Below are 11163 nucleotides of genomic sequence, written 5' to 3'. Positions count from 1 at the left end.
CGCAGCGCCAACATCTGGCGCAGCATCTGGAGCGCAAAACGAAGCGAGAGGAGCCGCGGAGCTGCCGCTCTGCCCAGCCCGGGGAGCCCCGCGTGGGGCCGGGGCTGCGGGACCCCCGTGGGGGACAAGAGCGGGGTCACGGTCCCGCAAAGCGCTCATCCCACAGCGTGGCCTCTCCTTCCTCTTCCTCTCACCCCTTGGCTACTTCGTCCATGAGCCAGAGCTCGGCCCCGGCCCCGAGAGCCAAACCAGCCCTAGGAGGGAGCCTGGAATGGTCTGTCATTAAAGTCTGGGAACTGATGGGAATCCAAGCCAAAGGAAAGCTTGGGTTTCTGCTGCTTTCCTGTGGCCGGCATGTTGGGAAGGCTGCCCGAGGACGCACACAGGATGGGAGCTCTGGGACACGGTGCTGGTCACCACGAGCTCGGGCAGCACCGTCCCCTCGGAGGTTCCAGCAAGGACCCAGGGAGCGTCCCAGCCCCAGCCTGGCCCCGGGTGATGCCGTCCCTGCAGTTCTCCCTGGCACTGGGGTGTCTCCCCTCCACACACCCTCCCCCTGCACCCTCCACTGCACCCCAGGGCTCCCTCCGCACTGGCCCGAGCTTCTGCCAAACCATTTTGGGATGTCCTGACTGAGAGAGGCTCTTGGGACAGCACATCTATTCCCCTTTGTGCCCTGACTCTGCTTTTAGAGCCAGTATCTGAGTAATTCCCAAGCTGAGCAGGGAGCTGGGGTAACCGCATGTCCAGAGTAGCAGAACAGTGTAAATCTGTTCCTTAAAGAGGAGTGATTTCCATGGGGAAGGTCCCGTTGGGAAGAATGGAGGGATTTGCTGAGCAGAGCCTGCCAAACCTCTGCCTCACAGCATCACCAGGGTTCTTGCAGGTTGGGCTCCCCCTCAGCACGTGCACCAATTTGTTCTGGCCAGCGAGGGCAGCTTGTGGCGAGTGCTAATCCCAGCTGCGGGGTCGAGCCCCTCGGGAGAGGGGAGAGGCCCCCCTGGCAGCCCTGGCCCCTCCCCAGACGCTGAGCATCCCAAAGCAGCAGCTTTGTGTAATCCCCACACAAAGAGGTGGTCACTGCTAATGGGTTTACCTGCTTAATTCTCCCCGGCCCTTCCTGCCTCTCAGGGTTTTCCCTTCCCGCTGGCTCGGTGCTCCAGGAAACTCTGCTTCCCACATTAAGCAGATTGTCTGCAGCAGGACAGGCAAACGCATTTATCCTGCAGAATTCCCCGGCCGTGACACGGCGGCGTTTCCAGGATATGAATCCTCTGTCCCTCACATCCTTCCCTGCCCTGCTTCCGGAGCCACGACACATTTATCAATGTATCACCCGAGGCACAGGGCATCTTCAGCCCCTGGCTGCCAAAGCACTTCCCCTGGCACCATCTGCTGTCACCCCAGCTGCCCAGAGGGGCCTGATGCTCGTGGTGACCACCAAAGCATCTCCCACCACTGCCAGGGCTCATCCCTGCCCAGCACAGCCCCACATCAGAGGGTCCTGGGGGTGGGTACCCTTGGGACAAGCCCTAACACTCCCCACTACCCCAAATTTACTGCTTTCTGCAGAAATTATCCCAACATGGGATTCCTTTTCCTGCAGGAGGGAAGGTGGGAAGGACATTCACACCCACATGTGCCACAAGAGCCAACCTCTGCAACATGCCTCAATTAAAAATGGTTTCTAGGCTCAGCCTAGCAAATGCTGGCCTAATCTGGGGAGGAAGGGCTCTATAACAGATAGGCAGGACACTGGGCAGGAGACTGGGCAGGAAAATAATTTCCAGGCACAGCCATAGAAGCTACAGCGTGATAACTCAGGCTGCAAGGTTTGTGCTCCTTGGAGAACAAGGCCTCAAGCTCAGGTCCAAGCCCTGCTCTCCAAGGACAGCCCCAGCTTTCCAAAGCAAATCCAAGCACAACTCAAAGCCATCAGAATCTAATTGCTGCTCACTTGAGCAGATCCCCCTTGTCACTGAGCATGGAAATTCAATATGTGGGAAGAACTTGCAACAAAAAAATGAAATTCTGTTTATTTTCTTAGCAGGAGTTTGGCCTAAACCCTTCACTTTTGGAAAGAGAGTCAGTAATTCTGTCACTTCTTTTTTTACCCTCCTTTAATTACTTTCTAACCTAAATGAGAACCAAGAGGAAGGCTTGGGGCACTATCACAGCATCGTTGGCCAGATGTACCCTGGCCAAAAATGCGATTCCAAAATGAGACAGAGAGCAATGAATTATAACTGAAACACTGTTTTACCAGTTTTCCTCAGACCAGTTTTTCCCCAATACAAAATAAATCTTTTTTTTTTCCTAGCCAAACAACCTGTGTAAGAAAGAGCTTGGGAAGGGCATCCCTGAGGATGTCAGTTGTCACTGCAGATGCTTTGTCCAAAGGAAAAGGCACATGGACACTGTGCACCAGCTTTAGCTCCACCAACACCATGAGGAAACCCTCAGCCCAGGCTGTTGTGCTGGGGAACAGCCCCTTCACACTCAGGCGTAGCTTTCTGTGTGCACCACAGAGTTTACACTGTGTTAAGCCCATCTAGACACGGAACCATTTCCTCCTCCCTGGCCCCGCCACACTGCTAAGCCCCAGTGATTAACGCTGTCTGCACCAAGGAGCAGAGAGCTCCCCACGGCTCCTAAACACCCTCTGATCCCCCAGCCTGCTCTGGGCTGGGTTTCTGGAACAGATCTTCCTCCCTCCTAACGCTTGGGACACATAAATTCATTCTGCGCCCATGGGATGGTTCCCAGCACACGCAGAGCATCTCCATGGACTGACCTGCTCCCCCAACCAGGAGTTGTTCCATTCTGTTCCTTCAAACCCTTCAAACCCACCTCTTCTCCTTTCTCACTGAAATGAAGGCTTAGATCTCTTTGGTTTTTTTGTAAAATCCTTGTTCTCTTGTCCCTTACAGCTCTCTCAGGTGCTGCCCACATTCCCAGACCCTGCTGCCCTGCACTGCTGCAGCTCCGGCCCCACTGCTGCCCATCCATCTCCCAGCTCACCTGCCTCTGTAACCAGACAGAAATCACACCCCACAGAAGGGCTAAACCAGCCTGGAGAGTGGCTCCTGCCCCACTTTGCTGCCTGAACACCATCCAAAAGCAATTCCACAGCACAATGACCATGGTCAGGAGCATTGAGGTTCCACAGGGACAGACAGACAGCAGCAGCACCAGCCACCTCATTCTCTCCAGGATTTTTCCCCAAGGCCATTTCCATTCCTTTTGGGGTTTTCTTGACAGTCTGGGCTGTCCCCCTGGGAGGCTGTGCTGCCTGGCCCTGTCCCCACACAGTCCTTGTCCCCTCGGGGCACAGGGACCCCAAGGAGGCCAGCAGCAGGACTGCCACCGGGACGCCACGCGTAACACTGACAAACCTCCTAATAAGTGTTGAAAAGAAGAAGAAAAGAAGAAATAAAAGGAGCCAGAGGAAGGAATCTGCTCGGGAAACAGCTCCATGTGGGCTTGGCACCAGGGCACTCACCACATCAGCGCCGAGGGGACGATGGGTCCTGCCCAGAGGGAGCTGCTGGCCCCAGCCCCGCAGGGATTTGGCCACTTCAAACGCTGGGGCTGCAGGAATTCTCTGTTGAAAAGGGGCCACACAGCCAGGGATTCCTTAAAAAGGAAAATAGCTGGGTGCTTCCCTCACTTCCCTGCCCTGGCCAGGCTGGGGGCTGTGGGCAGCATCACCTCAGGTCTCTGTCCCACAGCCATCGCTTCCTGCCTGTGCTTTATTTATCCCTCGTGTTTATTTTCTATACAGTTTGTCCTGGAATATGGCAGTCTGGGCTTTCAAGGCTTTCCTATCCACTGGGGTACACCCCACATGTGGGATGACAGATGGAATCAGCCAGTGCTCTGGCTTCTGCCAGCTCCACAGAGGCTCTGTGGGCTTTGGGGGTTTTTGTTTCTTGGCCTTTTTATTTTCCCCTCTTTTTTTCAACTGAACTTGTGCTTTTAACACTTCCTAGCTTAAATGTTGTCAAAAGTTAGAAATAGGAAAAAACCAAAAAGCTCCACTGATAACAACTTTTCCAGGTTTTCATGAAAATAAGAGAATCTTTCAGGATGCTGTGGGTGACTGCTGGGATGTGCCAATGGAACAGCAACCACAGATCCTGTTCTGGGGGTGTAACAGTGCTCCCCCACCTCACCAGGACCTTAATTCTGGGCATTTTGGGACAGAGCTGCTCTGTGATGATGACAGCAGGAGGCTCAGCCCCAGCTGGAGCAGTGCCATGACCATCCCCCAGCCCAAGGATCAAGAATGAGAATTAAAAGAAAGAAAGAAAGAAAGAAAAAAAAACTCTTTGAAATCAGTTTTAAGTAAACAAAAAATTGATCTCACAAGCTTCAGTAACCACAAGCATAAATTTGGGGTTGGCTGGGCTCTGTTTTGCTTGGGTTCTTCTGCATCACATATGAAGCCTATTTTAGGATGATTTGCTTGAGCGGTACAGCACATCACCAGGGCCAGCAGGCACTGCACAGTCACCCAGGAGCCACTGCTGGCCCCATGGCCACGGGGACAGGGACAGGCAGAGCTGGTCTGGGGGGCAAACAAAATCCCTCATCCCTTGGGCTCCTGCTGCCAGGGCAAGCTCTGGCACGAGTTCTCCCTCTCAGCTTCTCCTGCTGCTGGCCACGTTCTCAGGAACCCCAGACAGTGGGGGACAAGTTCGGAGCTCTGGGGTGGATGGAGCTCGATGCAGAAGCCCAGCTCCAGCACAGAGCAGTGCAGGCTGCTGTGAAATCAAAGCAGGAATTGCCAGGGCTCATCACTGCTGAGGCTGGAGGCCACACACAGCTGGGGCTTTACCCACCCTGACAAAACCAGCAAATCTAACTCACACCTATAAAACACCCACAGCTCATCCCCAAGTGTTCTGCACTTAAAGAACGGCTGCTGCTATCTTCCAAAACTCCCTGGTTAAAATCCACATCTAACTGGCATGGCTGCAGGTTGGCTGTGTTTATCCACTCACTAAGAGTCAGCTGCTCAGTTTTCCAGAATCCCAACACAGAAACTCCCCACTGAGATGAACAGGACGTGCTTTTAGTGGTTTAGCAACTGTGCATCCTGTGTGTCCTTCGTGACAGCCACGAGCCCCACCACGGCTCCCTCACGCTGCTTTGAGCACATCTGCACTTCTGCAGTAATTCAATATAAATATATATTTATATCAGGTCCAGCAGTTGGACTCAATGATCCCTGTGGGTCCCTTCCAAGACAGGATATTCCGTGATTCTGTGATATATTTGTCATACATTCAGGAAGGCTGGCTTTTCAAAGTCTTGCAGGGCTTGGAACCAGCAACGATTATAATCAGGAAAAGAGCAGAGTGAGACATCTCCCAGCTTTTAATGGAATAAAAGTCCCATTTCTATCTTTATAGGGATAGATCTGATATTAAACTCATGCTACATGAATACAGGGAAAAAAAATCAGGATTTCTCACCTATCACAGGAAATCATCTGGATTTTCTGTGAGAAGAGCCTGACCTGCTGAAGCACTCAGAGATCACATGGAGACACCAGGGCCAGGGCAGCACCTCACCTCACCACACCTCACCCACCAAAGACAGCTCAGGTGCATCACCTTGCACAGAACTTGGATCTCTTCCCCCACAACAGCAACTCCAACCCCTGTGTGGCTTTTGTGCATGCCTGGGTGGAAAGAATAATTCCAATAATCCATTAGCTGTGATTATTTGGCATTAGTGAGCTTCTGTATTTTGCTGCTGCCATGGCTGGCTGAGGAAGCCTGAGGATGGCCCAGGAGGATTCTTAAGGGTGGTTTCTTCAAAGATATTTAACTTTTTAATATTTTTTAATGCTTTTGCCAATTTTATTCAAATCTAATAGATCTTACTGTCTCTATCAGCAGCATCTGCATTGCTGTGAGGGAGCAGCACCTCCATGGACAGATGTGAGGGGGCACAGGGGACAAAGCCACTATCCTCAGGGCTTGTCCTCCCTGGCCCTGCAATGTCCTACTCCAGAGCACAGGAGCTGCAGCCACCTGCTGCCAGCGGGAAATGACAATGACAGGGAGAAAATGCAGATTTTATTGTGTCTGGAGAACTGCAGCCCCGTGAAGCTGAAGTATTTAAATAGACAAGAATCTTTTGTCCAGGAAACTGAGCACTAATAATAACATTTCCTCCTGCAAAGAAGGCTTCTTCCCAGCTGCTTTCCACGGTCTCTGCCTCCTCCTGTTCCCTGGCACTGTCCCAGACCTTGTCACCCCCCTTTCCCCTCTCAGGCTGCAGAACACCCCACGGTTTTCCAGGCTGCCTTCACTCCACTCCCCAGCTCTCCCTCCTCCACCAAACATCCGGATTTTCTATTTGATTCCCTGCTCTGTTTTCTCCTCCAGGCTGCCTTGGCAAGCACACACCACAAAGAGGAAGCCTCTCCTCTGGATCTGGTGCCCAGAGCCTGGGCACACCCCAGTTCCCCCATCCTTACTGGGAGAGCTGGTCCTGCTCACACACACATCCCGCTCAGAGAGCACAGGGCACCAGCACAGAGCCACCACCTGCACCTTCTCCCAAATGCCCACAGCTTCCCAAAGCTGTGGGGGAATTTTTACAAGGATGAAAGAGGGCACAGCCCAACATTCCATCTGCTCATCAACTTTCCAAACCCTGGCCAGAGCATGGAGGAACTCCAGCTCTCCAACCAGCTACAAATTATTGAATTATTCATTCATTTCCTATGGGCACGCTTCCCAAGTCAGCCCTAAAGAAAATCCACCCCAGGACACCAGCCCTGTGTGTGGGTGTTGGGATCACTGCTGTGGCAGCAGAAAGAGATTTGGGGCAGCTGGGTACCTCACCAAGGGAAGACAGGGAATTTCCTGGAGCAAAAACCAAGCCCTGATCTGTTCTGCCAGCACAGAACAATGTGCTGCAGGAGCCAGCAGCCATCCTCTGGAGAGCAGAGCTGTGCTTCCCATCCTCCCTCTGGAACAGCATCCCTGTCCCCATGGCTGTGGGTTAAACAGCAGGGCTGGGTCCCCTGGGAGCATCCCAGGGACAGGAGCCAGCCCTGCAGCCTCTTGCTGGGACAAAACCACGTGAAGGAAAGATGGAGTGGTCAGAAACGAGATCTTTAGGAAATCAAGTCTTACCTGGAGGAAATGTGGGGCTGAGGGAGCTGTGTCTGGGCTGGAAAGGAGGGGTCAGAGCAGGGGGCTGTGGCTGCTCAGAGATCTCAGCTCAAATCCTTCAACGTCCTGCTGCTGTCAGGGGACCAGAGTCTCAGCAGAACCTGCACAAGGTGACAAATCTGAAAACCAAAGTGCTGGGTAACAGGAGGAATAGAAATAAATGAGCAAAATTAAAGAGATTTAATGAAAATATATCTTGTTTCCATCTTAAAGAAGGGGAAGAGATAGAACAATTCTTATCCATAGCTCAACATATTTATTGGAATTAATTTAAGAGCAGAAAATTCACAGAGAGAAAAAATATTGTTCAAACTGAAGTGTCCTGACAGTGTCGGTGTAAAATCTTTGTTGGTTGTAGTAAAATAAATTTGATTTAATGGTGGTTTGATCTCTTGAGTTCAACAGGACCACAGCCCTACCCTGCTCCCTCAAGCCAGCCTTGGAGGAGAGGATGGTGTGGAGTCAGGAAAGCTGCAGGATATCAACAAAAATATTGAAATTAGGGTCCAGGTTTCCACACACAAAACCCTAAAGAAACTGGATCCCAAGTGCCAGTTTTTAATTAAATACCAGCTTGGAATATTATAAAAATCCAGGAAGTAACATGTAATTATGCATCTACAAAGCTGATGACTCAAATTATTCTATTGATTTGAAATACAGTGTGTCCAAATGCATTTTACATATGTAATAAACTTGTTAGCTTAATAAATATGTGGAGACAACATTGAAATTTGTGTCTGATTTTAGAAAGAAGTGGCTAAATCCCTGACCCATTCATCTGCATGAGAAAAGTGAAACAAAGGCTTCACTCATTTTATTTCATTCTTACAGAAGTAATGATTTAGAAAATGTACATTATCATCAACACTACAATCACCATCCTGAGTCTGTAATTCCACGAGGGAAGCCTGCACTGCACATAAACTAAGCCCACTGGGGGCTGTTGAAGCTTAAGTTCCTTAAGAATTATTTTTAAATTCCTCTCCATCAGGGATGTTATAAGTAATGAGAGCAGCTGCAACTGTGGTTTTTTAGGAAGTGTTCTCCCAGCCTGTTCTAGAAAAGCTGCTTGAAAGGTCGTGGTGCTGAGCCTGTGGTGCCTGGGCTGGCTGGTGTAACAGAACTGCATTTTAGCTGGCATCTGGCTGAGCTTATATTTGCATTTGTAAAAATTGAAAAATTCTTGGAAGAACTCCACAGCCTACAAAAAAATATGTTCTTCTTGAAAACGAGTTAGGAGTTAATGATAATTCCACTTTGGGCAGGAAGGAAGGGTTTAGGCTGGACGTCCCTGGGTGAGTGGGGAGGATGTTAAACCACAGCCCTGCTCAGGTCCCACTCCCAGCCCAGGCTCTGCTCAACAGGACAAAACCTCCCATTTCCAGGAGATTCATTAAACATCTTCCACAGAACCAAATTACTTCTATAAACACTGAGTAATTCTGGATATGGGAAAACTTTCTGAATGGAGCTCAAATCCAGCTTTTCCTTTGATACATCCTTAGAAGAAACCTCAAATATTAACTCCTGAGAAATGTAGACAAAATCATGTAAAAGCTGAGACATCCTGGATGTACAATGTACTTCATAAGTATTTTTATATCCCTTATGCCAAAGACACAGGGAAACAGTCACAGACATCAGAGTAAAACTCAAATTCTGATTTATCCCCACATTTAGCTACAGCCAGGGTACACTTCTGCTTAGAGTGTTTATTTGTTGAAAATATATATCTATTTAACAATCTTAATGAGCTTTGGAGTGATGCTGTGTTGGGAAAAGAACATGTCATTATTCAGAAGGACTTACTGAACTTCCACACATGAAAAAGGCTGAAGCACCAGAAATAACCAAAGGGGAGCTGTACAAGGACAGGTGAACAACCTCTCCGCTGCACAGAGGGAAAAACCTGCCATGCTATTCACTTCTTTCCAACAAATATCCAGATTTAAAGTGGTTAACATGGATTAGCAAAGGTTTAGAATCCTAGAATGCAGCTTTACTCCATCTATTTCTTCACTGACATAAATAATGGAATCACACAGAACTGGGGAATTGTTAAGGTTGGAAAAGACCTCTGAGATCAGATTCAACCATCAGTCCATCAGCACCATCATGTTCAGCACCAAACCATGGCCTTGAGTGCCAGATCCATGTATTGTTTGAACACTTCCAGAGGTGATGACTGCACCACTGCCCTGGGCAGACTGTTCCAATGCTTGACAAACCTTTCCATGAAAAGATCTTCCTAATATCCGACCTAAACCTTCCCTGGTGCAACTTGAGGCTGTTTCATCTTGCCCTGAGGGACTCCAGGGCAGGCACAGGACTTCTGCAGCCCCACAGCTCTGTACCAGGATTTATGCACCATACAGAAATCCTCTCCATCAGGTGCAGAGCAGGGCAGCACCTCATCAGCTCCTGCCTGGACCTGGGGCCTGTCCCTGCTGACCCTCAAACCAGGGTACCTGAGGGATCACCACCTTGGGAGAGGGGAGGGAAAATGAGATAGTCGTGTCCTGCTAATGTCTTTGCCAAAATCCCACATGAGCTGGGATGTGCACATCAAAAATCCCGACTGTCCCTCGTCCCCCGCAGAGCTCCGGAGCTGCACCACGTCCCGAGCTCATAAATGTTTCATTGCACTTCTGGAAAACAGGCGCTGCTTTTGAGCAGTCTATGAAACAATATTGTAAACAGCTCAGCTATTCTCCCCTCTGGCCAGGGCAGAGCCAAGAACAATGTGAATTCAGGGATGAAAACCCTTGGCCTTGGGCATCCCCATCCAGGGATGCTCAGCACTACCTCCCCACTGCACCAGGGAGAGTTGATGGGGCTGGATGGAGGGTCATGGCACAAAATCAGCCAGGCAAGAGAGACGGCTTAAAGTGAGCAAGCCCACAGTTGACAGGGATTGCAGGATTTAAGCTGGAGCCAGTGAACACCCTGGGCTGGATGCACCCGCCTGAAAAACAAAAAAAAAATCCAATAAAATGGGCAGATGGTCCTGGAGACGAGGGGGGAAGGGGGGCTGGAATCAAGGAAACCAGATATTAAAAAATGTAAATGAGAGGGAAATTATAAAAAGCATAAAGCTCCTGTCCCTGAGGGAACAGCTGTGTATGCTAATCCCTCCTGGGCTGCTCCTTTTGGATCTCCCTTCCTTCCTTCCTCCGTCCCTCTCTAATAGCTCCCTTGTTCCTGCTGGACAAAACCGGCCCTTTGTGGCTGCTCTCAGAACAACATTAAAAACAGGAATAGGGAAATTGTAAACAGGAGGCTTTTGGCCTACAGGCCAAGGCACACACCGGCCTCTGAGGTCTACTTCATGCTAAGCAAAGAAACAGATCTTTGTTGCTAAAGGGATTAGGGCTGCGGGATTTGGGAGGCTCGGCAGAGGCATTCAGCTGGCCTGAAGTGGGGGCTTTGTAAAGAGATACCTCCATTATGGCCCCGCCAGCGGAAACGGCCCCGCTCTTTATGCACCGGGGAAATGCGATATTGTTGGGGGCTGAAGGGCTCTCCTGAACGGCCCTGCCTGCTCAATGGCAAATTCTTTCCCTGCTAAATAGATGGGGGGTAATTACCTTTGCTGGGGGGCAGAGAAAATGCCCATCTTTAACCATCTTTAACTCTTAGGTGCTTTAAGAGGCACCACAGCCAGAGCCTGAGGTTGCAATGGGTTTCCAGAGGAGCATCATCCACCTTTTGTTCTGTGTCAAATTCCTCCTCAAGCAAATAAGCACGTGCCATAAAATATCCACCACCTGCATTATTCCAAGGCTCCCTTAGGCCACCTTTGTGCCCAGGGTGAAAATAACCCACAGCACAAACCCCAACCCAGCCCTTGAGCAGAACCATCCCTAGCACCACATCTTCCCAGTGCCCAGGGTTAGTGCCCTGCCTGGGGCTTGTGGTTGGGGTTTTGGCTGGGGATGGCCTTTTTCTCTATTTTTTTTTTTTT

General features: G+C 50.2%; 1 long non-coding RNA gene across 1 annotated transcript in view; it reads right to left on the bottom strand.

Moving 5' to 3' along the window:
• LOC115947661 overlaps positions 1 to 11163 on the bottom strand; it is a 24626-nt gene that overhangs the window by 8540 nt on the left and 4923 nt on the right. Inside the window, exon 2 of the long non-coding RNA XR_004081527.1 lies at positions 7158 to 7297. This is a non-coding gene — a long non-coding RNA (uncharacterized LOC115947661). The remainder of the gene's footprint in view (positions 1 to 7157; positions 7298 to 11163) is intronic.

The sequence above is a fragment of the Geospiza fortis genome, unplaced genomic scaffold (assembly GCF_000277835.1).
Source record: "Geospiza fortis unplaced genomic scaffold, GeoFor_1.0 scaffold55, whole genome shotgun sequence".
Taxonomy (NCBI): Eukaryota; Metazoa; Chordata; class Aves; order Passeriformes; family Thraupidae; genus Geospiza; species Geospiza fortis.
Note: the sequence above shows the minus strand (reverse complement) of the source record. Positions and strands in the feature narration are given on the sequence as shown.